The sequence below is a fragment of the Neoarius graeffei genome, chromosome 5 (genome assembly GCF_027579695.1).
Source record: "Neoarius graeffei isolate fNeoGra1 chromosome 5, fNeoGra1.pri, whole genome shotgun sequence".
Classification (NCBI taxonomy): Eukaryota; Metazoa; Chordata; class Actinopteri; order Siluriformes; family Ariidae; genus Neoarius; species Neoarius graeffei.
Genome location: NC_083573.1, coordinates 18165844 through 18183623, shown reverse-complemented (window position 1 = coordinate 18183623; position 17780 = coordinate 18165844).

The window sequence follows — 17780 nt, the reverse complement described above, 5'->3', positions numbered from 1 at the left end:
CAGATGTTGGCAGCATCATGAGACTGGAACAAGAGTGCCCAGGTTGACGCGTTCCTACATGGTTTGTCTGACGTCATCAAGGACGAAATGGTATCTTGGGAACTGCCATCGGACCTCGCCACTCTCATGGACCTCGCCAATTGTATCGACGCTCAGGTCCTACAATGGAGGAGAGAGAAGAGCCGCTTCAGCTTCAACTCCTCTCCACTTCATCTGTCGAACCCATGCAGGTAGATCGGGTACAAGTGTCAGCAGAGGAACGACTGCGCCGGTGGAACATGGGGGCCTGCTTCTACTGCAGTCAGCAAAGACACATCTGAGCCTGCCTGCTAAAAAGGATGAGCCCACCAGTGAATCAAGGGGCCCTGGTGGGCAATGCTCGGAACCAGTCCCCTGCTGACTGACCGTTGCTCTCCGTTATGATGCACAACAACCGGCATCACCATCTTCAGGCACTTGTCGACTCAGGGGCGGACAGGAACCTGATCTGTTCCACCACCACCAAGGATCTCGGAATCCTGTTACTCGCCCTCGAGGTCCCTCTCACTGTCCTGACACTCAATGGCACTGGCTTGACCACCATCACTCACCTCACCACCCCACTCACCCTAAGGATTTCAGGCAATCACTCCAAAACGATACAACTTCATGTCATGAACAACCCTCACATTCCCGTTATTCTTGGACTACCCTGATTGATGCAGCACAACCCCCACTTAAACTGGACTGATCACACCGTCTTAGGCTGGAGTCCTTCCTGCCTGGCCTCCTGCCTCAACTCTGCTCTGCCTCCCACCAAACCACCACAGCCCTCAGCCAGTGAGTTTCCTGACCTCTCTCATGTGCCTCTGGAATATCTGGACCTCAAGCCAGTTTTCAGTAAAACCCGAGCAGTGTCCCTCCCTCCTCACAGGCCTTACGATTACGGGATCGACCTCCTGCCCGGGACAGCACCACCCAAGGGATGTCTCTACTCTCTCTCACCTGCGGAATGACAGGCCATGGAGAAATACATCACGGAGTCACTGGCAGTTGGGATCATCCGCCCTTCCTCCTCTCCAGCAGGGGCAGGGTTCTTCTTCATCAAAAAGAAGGACAAGTCACTCCGTCCCTGCACTGACTATCGAGGTCTCAACGCCATCACGGTCAAGAACCGCTACCCACTACTTCATGACCACAGCCTTTGAACTACTCTAGGGAGCTAAGGTGTTTACTAAACTGGACTTATGCAATGCCTATCACCTAGTTAGGATCAGGGAAGGGGACGAGTGGAAGACAGCCTTCAACACCACCACAGGCCACTATGAGTACCTTGTGGTCCCTTTCGGCCTGATCAATGCTCCCGTGGTATTTCAGGTGCTAGTTAACAACGTCTTAAGGGACTTCCTTAATACCTTTGTCTTTGTATACCTGGATGACATCTTGATTTTCTCTCACTCCCTGGAGGAACATCAGGGTCAAGTCCGGCAGGTCCGCCAACGCCTGCTAGAAAATAAACTGTTCGTTAAGGCGGAGAAAAGCGAGTTCCACCAAAGCTCTGTCTTGTTCCTGGGGTTCATCATTGCTCTGGCAAAGATTCAAATGGACCCCCTCAAGTTGGAGGCAATCGTGGACTGGCCCACCCCATCTTTGAGATGAGAGCTCCAGCGCTTCCTAGGATTCGTCAACTTCTACAGGCGCTTCATTCACAACTTCAGCATGGTGGCCGGACCTCTCTCAGCCCTGACCTCGACTAAGACCCAATTCAAGTGGGGGGAGGAAGCAGAGAAAGCCTTTTCCACACTCAAGCACAGGTTTACCACAGCACCCATTCTCACCATACCCGATCCAACCAAGCAGTTTATTGTCGAGGTTGACACTTCTGAGTCAGGGGTCAGAGCTATACTATCCCAGAGGACCAGTGACAACAAGGTCCACCCATGCTCCTTCTTCTCCTGTTGGCTATCCCCAGCTGAGAGGAATTACATCAGCAACCGAGAACTACTAGCTGTTAAACTAACCTTGGAGGAGTGGAGGCACTGGCTTGAGGGGTCGGAGCTCCCCTTCCTAGTCTGGATCGACCATAAGAATCTGGAGTACCTCAAGTCTGCCAAACGCATTAATTCCCATCAAGCCCATTGGTCTCTCTTCTTCTCCTGGTTCAACTTCATGCTCTCCTACCGCCCAGGCTCCAAGTACGGCAAACCTGATGCCCTGTCCAGGATGTTCTCTTCCCACCAAGAGGAGTCCAAGCCGCCTGAGACCATCCTTCCTCCATGCTGCCTGGTGGGAGCCGCCATTCTGCACAAGCATCTCAACCTCTAGAAGGCCCTGGAGCAGGACCCCAGTGAAGGTAACCCCAACAACATTCCTCCTAACCATCTGTTCCATGTTCTGTGTGAACCCAGGTGCTGCAGTGGGGTCATGACTCTAAGCTGGCCTGTCATCCCGAGCCACCCAAACCCTGGCACTCATCCAGCAGCGCTTTTGGTGGCCATCCATCAAGGAGGACATCCAGGAGTTCGTGGCAGCCTGCGACATATGCTCCCAGAACAAGACAGCCAATCAACCCCCTTCCGGCTTGCTTAGTCCCCTCTCGACTCCATATCGACCTTGGTCTCACATTGCCCTGGACTTTGTCACAGGACTCCCCAACTCAGGTGGCAACACATGCATCCTCACTGTTTTTTTTTTTTAAAGATATTTTTTGGGGCTTTTTTCACGTTTATTGGATAGAACAGTGTAAAAATAGGAAATGAGTGGGAGAGAGAGAGAGACGGGGAGGTATCGGGAAATGACCTCAGGTCGGACTCGAACCTGGGTCCCCGGATTTATGGTATGGTGCCTTATCCACCTGAGCCACGATGCCCCATCCTCACTGTTATTGACCATTTCTACAAGTCTGTCCATTTCATTCCTCTGCCCAAGCTCCCCTCAGCCAAAGAAGCCACAGAATTACTCGTCCACCACATTTTCTGCCTACATGGACTACCCACCAACATTGTTTCTGACTGGGGTCCTCAGTTCACTGCACAGTTCTGGAGGGGCTTCTGCAAACTCATTGGGGCCACCTGTAGTCTCACCTCAGGCTTCCACCCACAGACCAACGGCCAGGCAGAACGAGCGAACCAGGCTTTGGAGGTTGCACTCAGGTGCATGGCGTCCAGGGATGCCAGTTCTTGGAGCAAGTACCTACCTTGGATCGAGTATGCACATAACACTCTTCCTTCCTCTGCCACAGGTCTCTCTCCATTCCACTGCTCACTAGGTTACCAACCACCACTGTTCCCCAGCCAAGAGGAGGAGGTCGCCGTACCCTCAGCCCAGCTCTTTATACGCCACTGCAGGAGGACGTGGGCATTGGCCTGGAGAAGACTCATTTGCTCTGCACTCGCATCCAAGAGGCAGGCTGACAAACGTCACTCCAAGGCACCCACCTACCGAGTAGGTCAATGAGTTATGCTCTCCATGCACCACCTGCTACTTAGGACCATCTCTCGCAAGCTAGCACCCAAGTTCCTTGGACCCTTCCTCATCAAGAAGGTAATCAACCCATGTTCTGTTAGACTGGCATTACCACTCACCATGCGACGTGTTCACCCTAACTTTCATGTATCTCAGCTTAAACCTCTGGTCTCCAGTCCTTTGCTCCCACACTCCAAACCCCCTCCTCCTCCCAGGCTCATTGATGGTGGTGAGGCTGACAAGGTCAAGAAACTGCTGAAGGTGCGGCAGTGAGGCAGAGGTCTCCAGTACCTGGTGGACTGGGAGGGTTACGGCCCCGAGGAGAGAATTTGGGTCCCCGGCAGGTTCATACTGGACCCAACACTCATCACGGAGTTCCACCGGCAACACCCGGACACTCTTCCTAAAGCCCCTGGAGGTGCTCACTGAAGGGGTGGGTACTGTCATGCTCCGCCCTGGACTTTCACTCCGGAGATTTATTATCTCCCAGTTCAGCGCTAATCCGGATCCGGGATGGGACTTTCATCTTGCCGGCGTTCACTTCCTGGTTTGCTCTGCTGTGTATAAAAAGGCCGTTCTCAAACAGGGACCTTGCCAGAACATCTCATTGGTTTTTCATGTCATCTCTGTGCCCTTATTGCTTCTTGGATTTTTGCTCTCTGTTTTGCCTGTTTCTTGTCAGTCTTTTCACTATGCTTTTTGCCTTTTTTCATGTTTGTTGTGCTATGTTTTTTGTCTCAAGTTTTTTGTCTGTACTATTTTTTATGCTAGCGTTTTTTTGTCCTTGCCTGCCTCGTTTTTTGTCCCAAGTTTTTTCTGGATTATTTTTGGTTTATTTTTACTCCTATTAAATCTTTTTTATTATTGGATTTTGTAGCAATTCCTGATGTGGGTGGAGCACAGAAGCATGGCAGGCGAGAGTTGATGTTAGCCAAACCACTTTATTTAGCTTTTCAGCTTTCTTTCTTTCTTTCTTTCTTTCTTTCTTTCTTTCTTACTCACTCACTCACTCACTCACTCACTCACTCACTCACTCACTCACTCACACATGTGTTGTGGTCGGGGAGAGAGCTCCTTTTCTCTGCTCTCTCTCTTCTTTATGCTCCATCCCTGTAACACACACACACACACACACACACACACACACACACACACACACACACACTATTGACAGCAGGTGGAATGACTTAGCCACTTACCTTCCCTGACCCTGCCCTCCATTCACAGACTGCTGCTTGGCCATGCTCCCGCTGCCACATACCCCCACCCCCCGACTCAGGCCGGGGAGCCATCCAGCCTGAAGCTGACTCCCCCCCCGATGGGACAAGAAGTCCACCACCACCATCTGCACCCCCAGCCTGTGGATCACCTCGAACTTAAATGGCTGGAGGGTGAGATACCAATGGGTGATCCATGCATTAGCATCCTTCATGCAGTGGAGCCATTGGAGGGGCGCATGGTCCAAACAGAGAGTGAGAGGGTGCCCCAGCAGGTAGTATCGAAGGGCGAGGACCACCCACTTGATGGTAAGACACTCCTTCTCAATTGTGCTGTACCTACTTTCACGCACTGAGAGTTTCCGGCTGATGTACAGCACAGGGCGCTCCTTGCCCTCCACCTCCTGGGACAAAATGGCCCCCGGCCCTCTGTCCAATCCATCAGTCTGCAAAATAAAGGGGAGAGAGAAGTCAGGGGAGTGTAAAAGTGGCCCCCACACAGTGCAGCTTTTACCTCAGAGAAGGCCTGTTGGCACTGCTCTGTCCACTGGACCAGATCTGGAGCCCCCTTTTTAGTGAGATCAGTTAGCGGGCTGGTGACATCCGAATAATTAAGTATAAACCTACGATAATAGCCAGCCAGCCCCAAGAACTGTCTCACCTCCTTTTTGGTCTTGGGCCTCAGGCAGGCCGCAATCACTGCGGTCTTGTTAATTTGGGGACGCACCTGCCCATGGCCCAAATGGAACCCCAGATACCGTACTTCCACCCGCCCAATAGCACACTTTTTTGGGTTAGCTGTGAGGCCTGCCCGCCTCAGTGACTTTAGAACGGCCCTCAGGTGTTCCAGGTGCCGCGGCCAATCATTACTGTAAATTATAATGTCATCTAGATAGGCGGCCGCGTAGGCAGTGTGAGGGCGGAGGACCCTGTCCATAAGCCACTGGAACATAGCGGGTGCCCCAAATAACCCAAAAGGGAGCGTGACAAATTGGTGTAATCCAAATGGTGTTGAAAAGGCCGTTTTTTCTCGGGATAGAGGAGTCAAGGGGATCTGCCAATATCCCTTTGTTAGATCCAGTGTCGAATAAAAGCGAGCAGTGCCTAACTGATCAAGCAACTCATCAATGCGAGGCATTGGGTATGCGTCACATTTAGACACCACGTTGACCTTTCTATAGTCCACACAGAACTGGACTGACCCGTCGGTCTTGGGAACCAGGACCACTGGGCTGCTCCAGTCACTGTGGGACTCCTTGATTATGCCCATTTCGAGCATGGCCTTGAGTTTGTCCTGAACCACCTTTTTTTTGTGTTTGGGCAATCGGTAAGGGCGGCTATGCACTACCACCCCCAGGGGCATTTCGAAGTGGTGTTCTATGAGGTGGGTACGACCAGGAAGGGGTGAGAACATGTCAGAAAATTCCTTCCGCAACTTAGCTACCTTCGTGAGTTGGGCCGGTGAGAGGTGGTCTCCACAAGGGACCAGAGTGGTCCAAGATGTTTGTTTTTTTTTATCTCTGGCCCCAGCTCTGCCTTCTCTGGGACTACCGACACCAACGCCACGGGGACCCCCTCATTCCAGCATTTTAAAAGGTTGAGGTGGTAGATTTCCATTGCCCCGCCCCATCTGTTCGCTTCACTTCATAGTCGACATCCCCGACTCACCGTGTGACCTCATAGGGCCCTTGCCACTTGGCAACTAGTTTAGAACTCAACGTGGGCAATAATACGAGCACTTTGTCTCCCGGCGTGAACTCTCTAAGGCGCGTGCCCCTATCATACAGCCGGCTTTGACGTTCTTGTGCCTGCCGCAAATTCTCCTGGGTTAGGTGCGTGAGGGTGTGGAGTTTTGCGCACAGGTCAAGAACATACTGAATTTCATTTTTACTTGGCGAAGGTCCCTCCTCCCAATTTTCCCGTAGCACGTCCAGAATGCCATGTGGCTTATGCCCATATAATAATTCAAAGGGAGAAAACCCCGTGGAGGCTTGCAGGACCTCTCGTACTGCAAACAACAGGGGCTCGAGCCACTTATCCCAATTACGAGCATCTTCACTTACGAATTTGCAGATTATGTTTTTGAGTGTTTGGTTAAATCACTCTACTAAGCCATCCATTTGTGGGTGATAGATACTGGTGTGGATAGACTTAAACCCCAGTAACCCATACAGCTTGCGCAGTGTGCGTGACATAAACGAAGTGCCTTGGTCTGTCAGGATTTCTTTCGGAATCCTGACCCGGGAGATAAAGCGGAAGAGTGCTTCTGCAATACTGCATGCTGAGATATTGCAGAGAGGCACTGCTTCCGGATATCGCGTTGCATAGTCCACTAGAACTAAAATAAAGAAGTATCCCCGTGCTGACCGATCTAATGGCCTGACGAGATCCATCCCAATTCGCTCAAACAGGGTCTCGATTAGAGGAAGAGGGCGCAATGGCGCTTTTGGAGTGGCCGCGGGATTTACTAATTGGCATTCACGACATGCCACACACCACCGACGGACATCCCCGCGAATCCCTGGCCAATAGAACTGGGCCATTATTCAGGCTAGTGTTTTGTCTTGCCCCAAGTGTCAGGCCATGGGATTAAAGTGAGCTGCATGGAATACAAGTTCCCTATGGCTCTTTGGGATTAACAACTGGGTTACTCATTCCTTAGTTTGAGTGTCCTGTGTCACTCGGTACAATCTATCTTTAATAATGGCAAAATAGGGGAAGGTCGGTGGCGCGCTTGGCTGAAGAGTTTGACCATCGATTACTCTCACTTGGTCAAACGCATGCTGCAGAGTCTCGTCTTGCGACTGCTCTAACAGGAAATCCCCAAGGGAATCCCCGAGAGAGGGAGGAGTAGCAGGCTGCTCCTCACTCTGACGCGGTGTTGACGTAGACAGCTCTGTGACAGCTTCTCTTGCCAATGCCACACCAGGATCTTCCCATGACCTACTAGGGCAGGACCCACTATGTGTTAAATATTCCATTAGTTTTTTAAATCCTGGCCAATCAGTACCCAAAATCAACAAGTGGGTAAGACGGGGACTAACCGCCACCTTTATTCTATGCATTTGGCCCCGGAATAGAATATGGACAGACACTAGAGGGTAATGGTGAACATCCCCATGCACACACAACACTTTCACCACTTGTGCTCTCCCCAATGCCTCACCTTGCACCAGGCATTGGTGAATTGAGGTCTGATCAAAACCGGAATCCACCAAAGCATGATATGTATCCCCTTGAATACTCACGGGTATGTGATACAATCCGGCCTGACTGGGGGTAGTTTCTGGCGCATCGGGGATCCGGATTACAGCACCCACCTCCCTTGCGGAGCTCTGACTCTGAAGATACTCCGACTCCCCGCTGCACCAGCACACCGGCCCAGGCTTTCCCTCTGCACTGGTGTTATGGGTGTCACTCACCTGAGGGGGAGACAACACAAACACAGAAGAGGGAGGTGGGAGGATACCACGGATGCAACAGGCCTGCTGGGGAGGAGCCAGCCACCGCCTCCGTGGCAGGGGAATGGGGTGGAGAGGGGGACAAGAGACAGGAGAGAGAGAAGAGAAGCGAGGGGAGACGTCTCATCTGCCTGCCATCAGAGACTCCTCCAGATGGTCCTCTGTCAGCTCAATGGCTCATTCCAGCGACGCTGGGCGGTGACACTGGACCCATTCCACCATTCCTTCCGGAAGCCGAGAGATAAACTGCTCCAGTGCCACCAGATTGATGATCTCGTCGGAGTTGCAGTCTTCTGCCCTCAGCCACCACCGGCAAGCGTCCTGGAGTTGCTGGCCGAATGCAAACGGCCGGCTGACCTCCTTCAGAGCCAGCGTCCAGAAGTGCTGACGATGTTGCTCTGGGGAGCGGCCGAGCCACTGCAGAATGGCTTTCCTTAGGTCAGCATAGACCAGTTGGCTGTCAGCAGGGAGCTGCTGCACTGCGAGCCGCTCCTCGCCAGTCAGGAGCGGGAGGAGGCGCGCCATGCACTGCTCCTGTGGCCACCCCCACGCCTTAGCTGCTTGCTCGAAGAGAGCGAGGAATGCTTCCAGATCATCCTGCGGTCCCATCTTTGTGAGGGTGGCGGCAGCGGTGGCCGAATGCCCTGCTGACGTGAGCAGGTGCCGGAACACCTGGCGATCTTCCTGCTGGGCCAGCATCAAGGCCTCGAAGCATTGCTGCTGCTCCTTCCGGAGGGTGATCAGCACTTGATGCTGGTTCTGCTGGGCGGTAGCGAGGGCAAGGATGAGCTCTTCGAATGGGGAAGACTCCATGGGGTGGTTCCCTTCTGTGCTCCCAGGTTTCGGCACCACTGTAGCAATTCCTGATGTGGGTAGAGCACAGAAGCACGGCAAGCGAGAGTTGATGTTAGCCAAACCACTTTATTTAGCTTTTCAGCTTTCTTTCTTTCTTTCTTTCTTACTCACTCACTCACACATGCATTGTGGTCAGGGAGAGAGCTCCTTTTCTCTGCTCTCTCTCTCCTTTTATGCTCCATCTCTGTAACACACACACACACACACACACACACACACACACACACACACACACACTATTGACAGCAGGTGGAATGACTTAGCCACTTACCTTCCCCGACCCTGCCCTCCATTCACAGACTGCTGCTTGGTCACGCCCCCGCTGCCACAGATTTACTGGTCTGTGTTCTGCTCTTAGATCCTACTCACCACACCTCACCTCCCATAACAAAAACATAATGTAGTAGGATGACATTTAATTTGGGCGAACAGTGGGCAATATATATCATCTACGATAATATCTTAAATGTTGTTTTGACAAAGTGCAATTTGACATTATCAAGTATTTAAATTATTTCAGAAAAAAACATAGAAAGGCACGTCAAAACTCCTCATTTGCTGAATGCATGCTGCAGAAGCCATACACCAGGCAGGATTCACAGTCACATGGTCTTAGTGATCATGTGATCTTTCACCAGCAGCCTCGGTGGCAACACACGGATCAGAGTCATGCATGGTTATGCTAATTCGGAGGAAGCATGCAGGAATCTCTGCCCCCCGCAACGACCTCATTGGATGATTTTAGTGGTGAGATGTGGGTCTACCTCTCTAGCATGGAAGTGGTTCAGTTTTGACAAGACTGATGTAGGTCAAAATACAGCTATATGCAAGATATGCTGAGAAACTGTTGCCGTGAAACTCAGCTCTACAACTAACCTGTTCCACCACTTGCGAACTAACCACACGAAAGTGTATGAGGAATATGAAAAGTTTCGCAACTCTGCAAGCACTACTGCAGCCGAAGAAAAGATAAGTAAATCTGCACAACACACTCAGCAAACCCTCGCTGAGTCATTCAGCAGAAACGTGCCATATGACAAAAAAAGTAAACGATGGCAAGACATCATGAATGCCATCGCTAATTTCATAGCCAAAGAAATGATGCTGATTCAAGTGGTGGAGAGCAAAGGCTTTAGACATCTTGTGAACATCCTAGACTCAAGATATACAGTACCAAGTCGCAAATATTTTGGCCAAACTGCTCTACCTAATTGTATGAGCCAAGTCGCAAAACATTGTTAGAGAAACTGCAAAATGTGTCACACTTTTCAACAACCATCGATTTATGGTCGAGCAGGACATCTGAGCCTTACCTGTCTTTGACGGTGCACTTTATTGATGAATCCTGGCTACTTAAGAGCTACTGCTTGCAGATGTCCTACTTTCCAGAGGACCAGGCAGGCAATATCATTGCCCTTGGTCTGAAAGATGCCCTTGCCTCATGGTCGCTAAGGGAAGATCGCATGGCTTGCATGACTACCAACAGCGGTTCAAATGTTGTCAGTGCACTCCAAATCAACAGCTGGACCAGGCTACCATGTTTTGGGCACTGGCTTCATACTGCCATTGGTGAGTGACCTAATAGGCCCCCGGTACTCTTTTTAAATGCATTTGATATAAAAGAGCTGCTTTGGATAACAAAAATAAAAGAAAACTAATAAAAATATGAAACATTTTTTGACAATTTATCAAACTTGACCCTACCACATGAAAGATGTTAAACTGCAATAACCTAATGCTGCATAATAATAATAATAATAATAATAATAATAATAATAATAATAATAATAATGTACAACTGTGTAATATTAGGCCTACATGTCTGAGAATGTCATTATATCACAAAATGTTTAATTGGCTAACAAATATTTCATTTATATGAAATGTTTTCCAGAGAGGAGCATGTGTGATAAGCCGTGCTATTGGAGTTTGTAAGAAGGTGGTTGGAGCTTTTTCCAACAGCTGGAAAATGAAGAAAGCCCTGAGTGATGCTCAAGAACAGCTGAAGCTTAAACTAATCACCAAATCACCCACAAGATGGGGCTCCAGACAAGGCATGATTGAGCGATTTGTTAAACAAGAGAAGGCCATTCGTCATGTGATGGGTGCAGACAGAAAGCACCAGCATCTCATCCCAACCTGTCAAGATGGTGAGGTGCTAGAATCAGTAAGCAAAGCACTTGGTCCTCTGTTAGAGTTTACGGATGCGCTTTCAGGTGAGCAAGTTGTAACAGTCTCCTACCTCAAACCTGTCCTGGCATTGTTCAACACAGAGGTCCTGGCAGTTAAGTCTGATGACACAGTCCTAACCAAAACAATCAAAGAAACCATTCTGGAATACCTGAACATGAAATACAGAGAAGACAATGTGGATGACCTCTTAAGTTTGGCATCCACACTTGATCCCTGCTTTAAAAACCGCTACAATGATGATGACCAGATTGAAGCCATTTCATCAACAATCACCACTGAGTTTATGACCATGGCAACAGAGGAAGACCGTGCTTCCCCAGGCCCCTCAACTGCTATAACTCAGGGTACCACTGCAGAAGGTGCAGCAGGTGGTGATGACACCAGGGAGCCACCCAAAAAGCCCAAAAAATCATTTGGATGTTACTTCAAAAAACAAGAAGTCAGAGGAAGGGAGTCACTTGCCACTACCATTGAAAATGCGCTCAAGAGCTACCTGATGATCCCTGAGGTGGACAGTGAAGTCAATCCATTTGAGTGGTGGGAATCACAAGAGGTCAATTTCCCCAGGCTGGCAAAACTGGCCAGAAAATATCTATGCATCCCTGACTCAAGCAGGCCTTCAGAGAGGGCATTCAGCACAGGTGGAAATGTTGTAACCTATCACAGGGTTTCACTCAAGCCTGATCCTGTGGACAGATTGGTGTTTTTGGCTCATAACTTGAAGTAAATAACCTGTGCATGTGAACAGTTGGCCTACAATTCTTTCTGCAGAGTTCCAGCATATTGTTTGTGCTAGTGTGTGCTGTGGTAACAATACTTGGTATTGTTTGTTTGATTTAAAATTGTGGATTTTGTTTACATTTTAATGACATTTTAATTTAATGACATTTGTTTATAATTTTTACTATATTTTTGTACAATACCTAAGATAATATGGAGCAAACCTGTTTTGGCATACTCCCCTCTTTTGGTTTTGTGTGATTTATGTACAGCCCTGGACATAACTTGAAGTTGGTCATTGTTCAATATGGCTATAAAATAGATTAAGTTGGTGTGCAGTGTTTTGCAGAAGGCCATAAGATAGATTAAGCTGGTGTGCAATGTTTTGCAGAACATGCATGGAGCACTTTGTTTACAATGTTAACAAATGCTAATATTTCATTTATTTGCTCTTGCTTGTATGCTGCACAATTTACCTCACAGCAGAGAATCTGAATGTTTACCCATTCAATGTTTCTACACTGGAGTTTAATTATGAGGAGTCTTAGAATTATTTTTACTTGAATGCTTAAGTTTAAAGAAAATAAGCAAGAGCTGTTGTTCTGAAACATTGTGTCCATAGATGCAATTGGTAAGCAACAACGAATGAGTTATAACTCAGGCATTTTAAAAAATCACATTTTAAAGGATATCGTCCAATTATCGATATCGTCAAAAAAAATTTTAAAATCGAGATATTATTTTTTGCCCATATCGCCCACCCCTAACAGGGGTGTGTGACACAGGTTCATTCATCAGCACAGTCTCCTTTCAGAGCACAGGCGTTGGAGGTTTGATTGCCCATAGCTCCCGGAGTCGGGAGATGGGCAAGCTGGTTTTTGTTTCTCTGCGTGTCAGGTATTGAGATTGCACCAGGAGTTCATTAAGAGCTTGAGACACATAAATTGGTCCTATAGTTTATTTGTGTAGAGAGTTTATTAAGGGCTTCTGACATGAAAAGTGGGCTGGTGATTTGTGCAGTCTGTAACAAGTTCGTATGCAAGGCAGGTTGAGACGCAGTGGATGGCTGTAGTGTTTCCTGATTTGTAAACTCAAAATGCATTGTGCTTCTTTGGCTGTTGTGGCCACCTTGTTGGGTTGATTCAGTGCCAGCTGTGTGCTTCCTACTCCTCAAGGCCAATTTATGCTGACAACCCAGTCCTAGCAGATAGCATTGCAGACAGTGTCTGCGTAGCCCCCCCACCTTCGCAGACGCTCTGCGCGCACCTCCCAAAAATTGTGACCACCGCAGAAGCCTCGCAGACAGCGTCACAGACAAGAGGGCTCTGATTGGTCCACTCTACATCCACTGTACATGCACTTCCGCTTCCCTACTTTCCCGGTTTGGTTTGTTTTCACTACTGCCATTTTTAAAAACACGAGTGAAGCTGGAGCAGCATGAAGAGCGGTTTATCGAGGAAGTGAGGAAGTATGTACATATATATGATTCCAGTTCTAGTCATTATAAGTAACCGGAGGATAAACACTCCACTAACCACACCCACCAACTACTCCTAGCGATTTCGCGACTTCGCGCCCCCTTGCGTTGTGGCAGTGAATAACATCGCGCACGCCTATTACTCCCCGCTCAACGATAAATTACAACTGTCTGCGAAAAGCTATCTGCGAAAGCCTTGTCGCAAGAGCATGCAGAGGCCTTCACTCCTTGTGCTTGGCTAACACTGCTTGTTTAATCGTGCCACATCTGCACCACTGCATGGGGCATTTTCACTCTGCATCATCTGGTGTGCTTGTGGTGTGGTTGGTGTCTGTTGTGTGTGTATGTTGGCGGAGTGTATGTCGCACGTTTGTTTGGGTTGAATGGTGTTTAGTGGGTGTGTATGAATGGCATGCTACTAATTGTTTTTATGTTTTGTTGTGTTTAATTTTCTATTAATTTTATTTTTTAATTAACCTTCTAATAGCACTGTAAACTCTGTATTGGCTTGGCACAGGGGGCAAATGCATGGGGTTTACTTTGTGCTCTTACAGTTTTCGTTTGGTTTTGTTTGGGTTTGTTTTGAGTGTACTTGAGTTGAGTTATGATTTGATTTGATTGTGTTTGTGTGGTACCACAAAGATTTGAAGATAGTCTGTTTATAATTAGGAAATTTGTTTTGTTGGTTTTTTGTTCTGGTGGGATTAAAACTGTGTCGAGGCCATTGTTGCACTGTCGCCTCCCAAGATCCATTTGTTAACACCCTCATACTGGAGTCTTTGTGCTCTCTTAACTTATTTTTACATTTTTATGATTACAGTGAAATCAATCAATTGTATGCACTTGAAGAAGCCTGCATCTGATGAAGATTTTGGCCTTTACTGCCTAGATTAGATTAGATTAGATTAGATTAGATTAGATTAGATTAGATTAGATTAGATTAGTGTCATTACAATAAGTAATTTCTAACATTCCTCAGTCATTGAAGAATTTTTCTGACCACATTTCTTCCACAACAGTTTTAATAATGTGTTACAGTTCTTAACCCAATTCCAGTAATTTCAGCAGTAACATCTTTTCCATGACCACAGGATACGTCTTCCAACATGGTTGTTTAAGAAACGAGAAGCTACTCAATGCATCAGTTAGGGTTAAAAGAATTGTTGCCAACTGCGGTAATTATCAAATCAAAGGCTCTGAAGTATTTGCGTATTTAAATCCAAATGGTGACCTTTTTTTGGCCAGGCAGTGTATATACAGTACCAGTCAAAAGTTTGTACATCCCTACTCATTCATGGGTTTTTCTGTATTTTGACTATTTTCTGCATTGTAGAACCATATTGAAGACATCAAAACTATGAAATCACATTTTGAACATATATGGAATTATGTGGTAAACAAAAAAAAGTGTTAAAAACCCAAAATATTTTAGATTGTTCAAAGTAGCCACCATTTACCTTGATGACATTTTGCACATTATTGCCATTGAAAATAAGTGATAATAAACATTTATTGGTTCACTTACACCTAGTCTTTGGTTATACACTCACCGTCCAGTTTATTAGCAACACCTGTACACCTGCAGTCTTTAACTGTCCAGTTTGGATGAGTCTGCGCTCATTATAGACTCACATTTTGGTTCCTGACTCATAGGAGTGAAACCCAATGTAGTCTACTACTGCTGTAGCTCATCCACCTCAAGGTCGAGGTTTTGTGCATGCTGAAATGCTTTTCTACTCGCCATAGTTGTAAAGCTTGATTACATAAGTTACTATATCCTTCCTGATAGCTTGAACCAATCTGGCCATTTTCCTCTGATCTCTCTCATCAACAAGACGTTTCCACCCACAGAATTGTCGCTTACTTGATGATTTTTGCACCATTCTGTGTAAACTCCTCACATTGGACGCCATGAAGAATCTGTTAAACAAACTCCTCTGCTGTGGTTTGTAGAATAGCTCTGGTGTCTTTCGTCGCACTGGTGGATAGCCTTGGTCCAAAGGCACGAGGACTTGCATATATCAGAGGTGGTGGCAGGAAGTTTTGGATGGTGGGGGTGACGTGTTGTGTGGAGAAGGCGCACCAAATGTAGAGGGGTCTGGGGGCATGCTCCCCCGGGAAATTTTTAACCCTCTAAAACACCATTTCCCACATTTTGAGAGGCTTAGTATCATTGAGAGGATAACACCCTCTTACCATGGGTTGCTGTCAACACGTATCATGACGAAACTTCACACAGTGCTAGTCAAATATTTCAATGATTAGGTCAAATAGCCTTGGAAAATTTGAACAAACACGTAATAATACCTAAAAACCGATCACATCTCTTGGCAATCCTGTTTTGACTGAGGAATGAGCCAATGAAAGTAATATTCCTGATCCTTCAAGGACCGCTGTCAGCTCCCGGGAAATCCAATTGACTGGAAATCAATGGTCGTAACCCCAGATTGGGTGCGAATGAATTTTTTTATGTTTGTTGCATATTTTTCAAATCAAAACTGTGTGATATTGGTGTATTGAAGCATGTATGAATGAAATATGCGGCTGTATCGGTAAATTGGAAAAACTACATTCCCTTAGTTTTCTCATGGATCCGCTCCCCCACACACACACACACACACAAACAAAACCAAAACACGAGAAAGTTTGTCCTCAGTGTCCTTGTTGAATTAAAGATCTAATAGATTTATATACCTGCTCAGCTACATGGTATAAAGCAAGAGCACAAATAACTGTCTTTCCTTTAGTCTTCAGTGTGAGTAAACAGTGATTCATTTCTTGGTTTGCGAAATTTGACTTGGGATGTTAAAAAAATTTATACTGAAAACTTACCTCGTGATCATCAAGCAACTTGGGTGCCTTTGTCAAGCCCAAAAATGTTGCAATGGATATTTGTCTGAAACTCCACTTCATACTAATTTTCAGTGAGTGGTCAGGGCAGCAAGTGAATTCATGTAGATCTAGAGCAGCATCAAGTTTTGGGGTGCCCAAAACTGCTTGTACGCCTCGTGAACGCTATCTACCCATCTGGACAGGACACAAGTTACCAGTCATCAAATGTAGCGACACTGATATAGCCTTGCTGTCACAGGGTCCCCACTTTGGTGCAAGTACCCAAGGAGACCAGACATGTCTAGACAGTTGCCACAGCAACGGGTTAATTAGTCCACAGAATATTCATAAATCAGCTTTGTGACGAATGGGTGCTACCAACCTACAGTACAAAGGGATGCCGCTGGGATGAAGGGACGCAGCAGGATTTAATAAGGGAAAACAAAGGCATGCAGCGGACTGTATATTCACACTACTCTCTCCTTTTCTTAATTGTAAATAGTCAAAGGACTCCCATCATAACTCCCATTGGACTCCCATTGTAACAATATAATTTTAGGGGGGGTGGTCCCCCCGCCGTCGCCATTGTATATATAATCCACAAAGTTAAACAGAGCGGCATCCTCTTGCCATAGTTGCAGCTGGTCATAAACAATGTCGATGCGTAAACTTTCCTTTTCCAATGATCCACTTAAACTCGATGGTAAAGCAATGAAGCTCCCACATAAAATAAGAAAAACACACTTGAAGCAGCTGAGGGATGCTGGATGGTGACTTGTTAATGGACGCGCTCACCTATCAAGTAATGTCTAGTGATGAACTGACATAGAGTATAAGATGGTTAAAATTATAGATTTATTTACCACTGTGCAGTTCATCACCAATACAAAACTCTCACTCGCCCAGCATAGCGTGTCAAGCGAAGTGGTAAAAAAAAAAAAAAAACTGTGTGCACTTTCCCTCCAGCAACACCTGTCACCTGAGGAAAAGGTTCCTACCAATATTATACAATTAATTATCCCAAGAGTGACCCCTACATGGTGCTAAACACATGACAAAAATGGCTCTTACACTCACATTATCAATGTTATTATTTTTAGGGGTCCAAGCATCAAAGTCAGCTCAGACCTGCTGTTTCCTATCAATGGAAATTTCACGAATAGAAGGTTCTATGTGTCCCAAAAATATAATTTAAACATTTTTCATGAAATAAATCTATACTGTGGATGTCTGTGGAATTTATTTTACAGTGTAAGGGGTCCCTGGTTACAAAAGGGCTGAGAACCTCTTGGTTGGTTTACTGGTTAAAAGGGGAAATTACGCACATTGCTTACGTGGAGAACAGCTAACACTTCATTCCACCACCAGATGGAGCTGATGATCGCTGTGATTTTTGGCCAGAGGCTTCCTGTTCAGTCTGCTTATTCACTGTAAAGTCATTTGACTATGCTTTTTTTTTTTTTTAACACCCAGCTTGGCAGTGATGACTGTGTTCATGCTTTTGTGCTTTCCTACATTTTCTAGGGCAGTTTCATTTTCTGCGCCTTTCAGGTGTCAAGCAATGATCAGTAGAAATAGGTT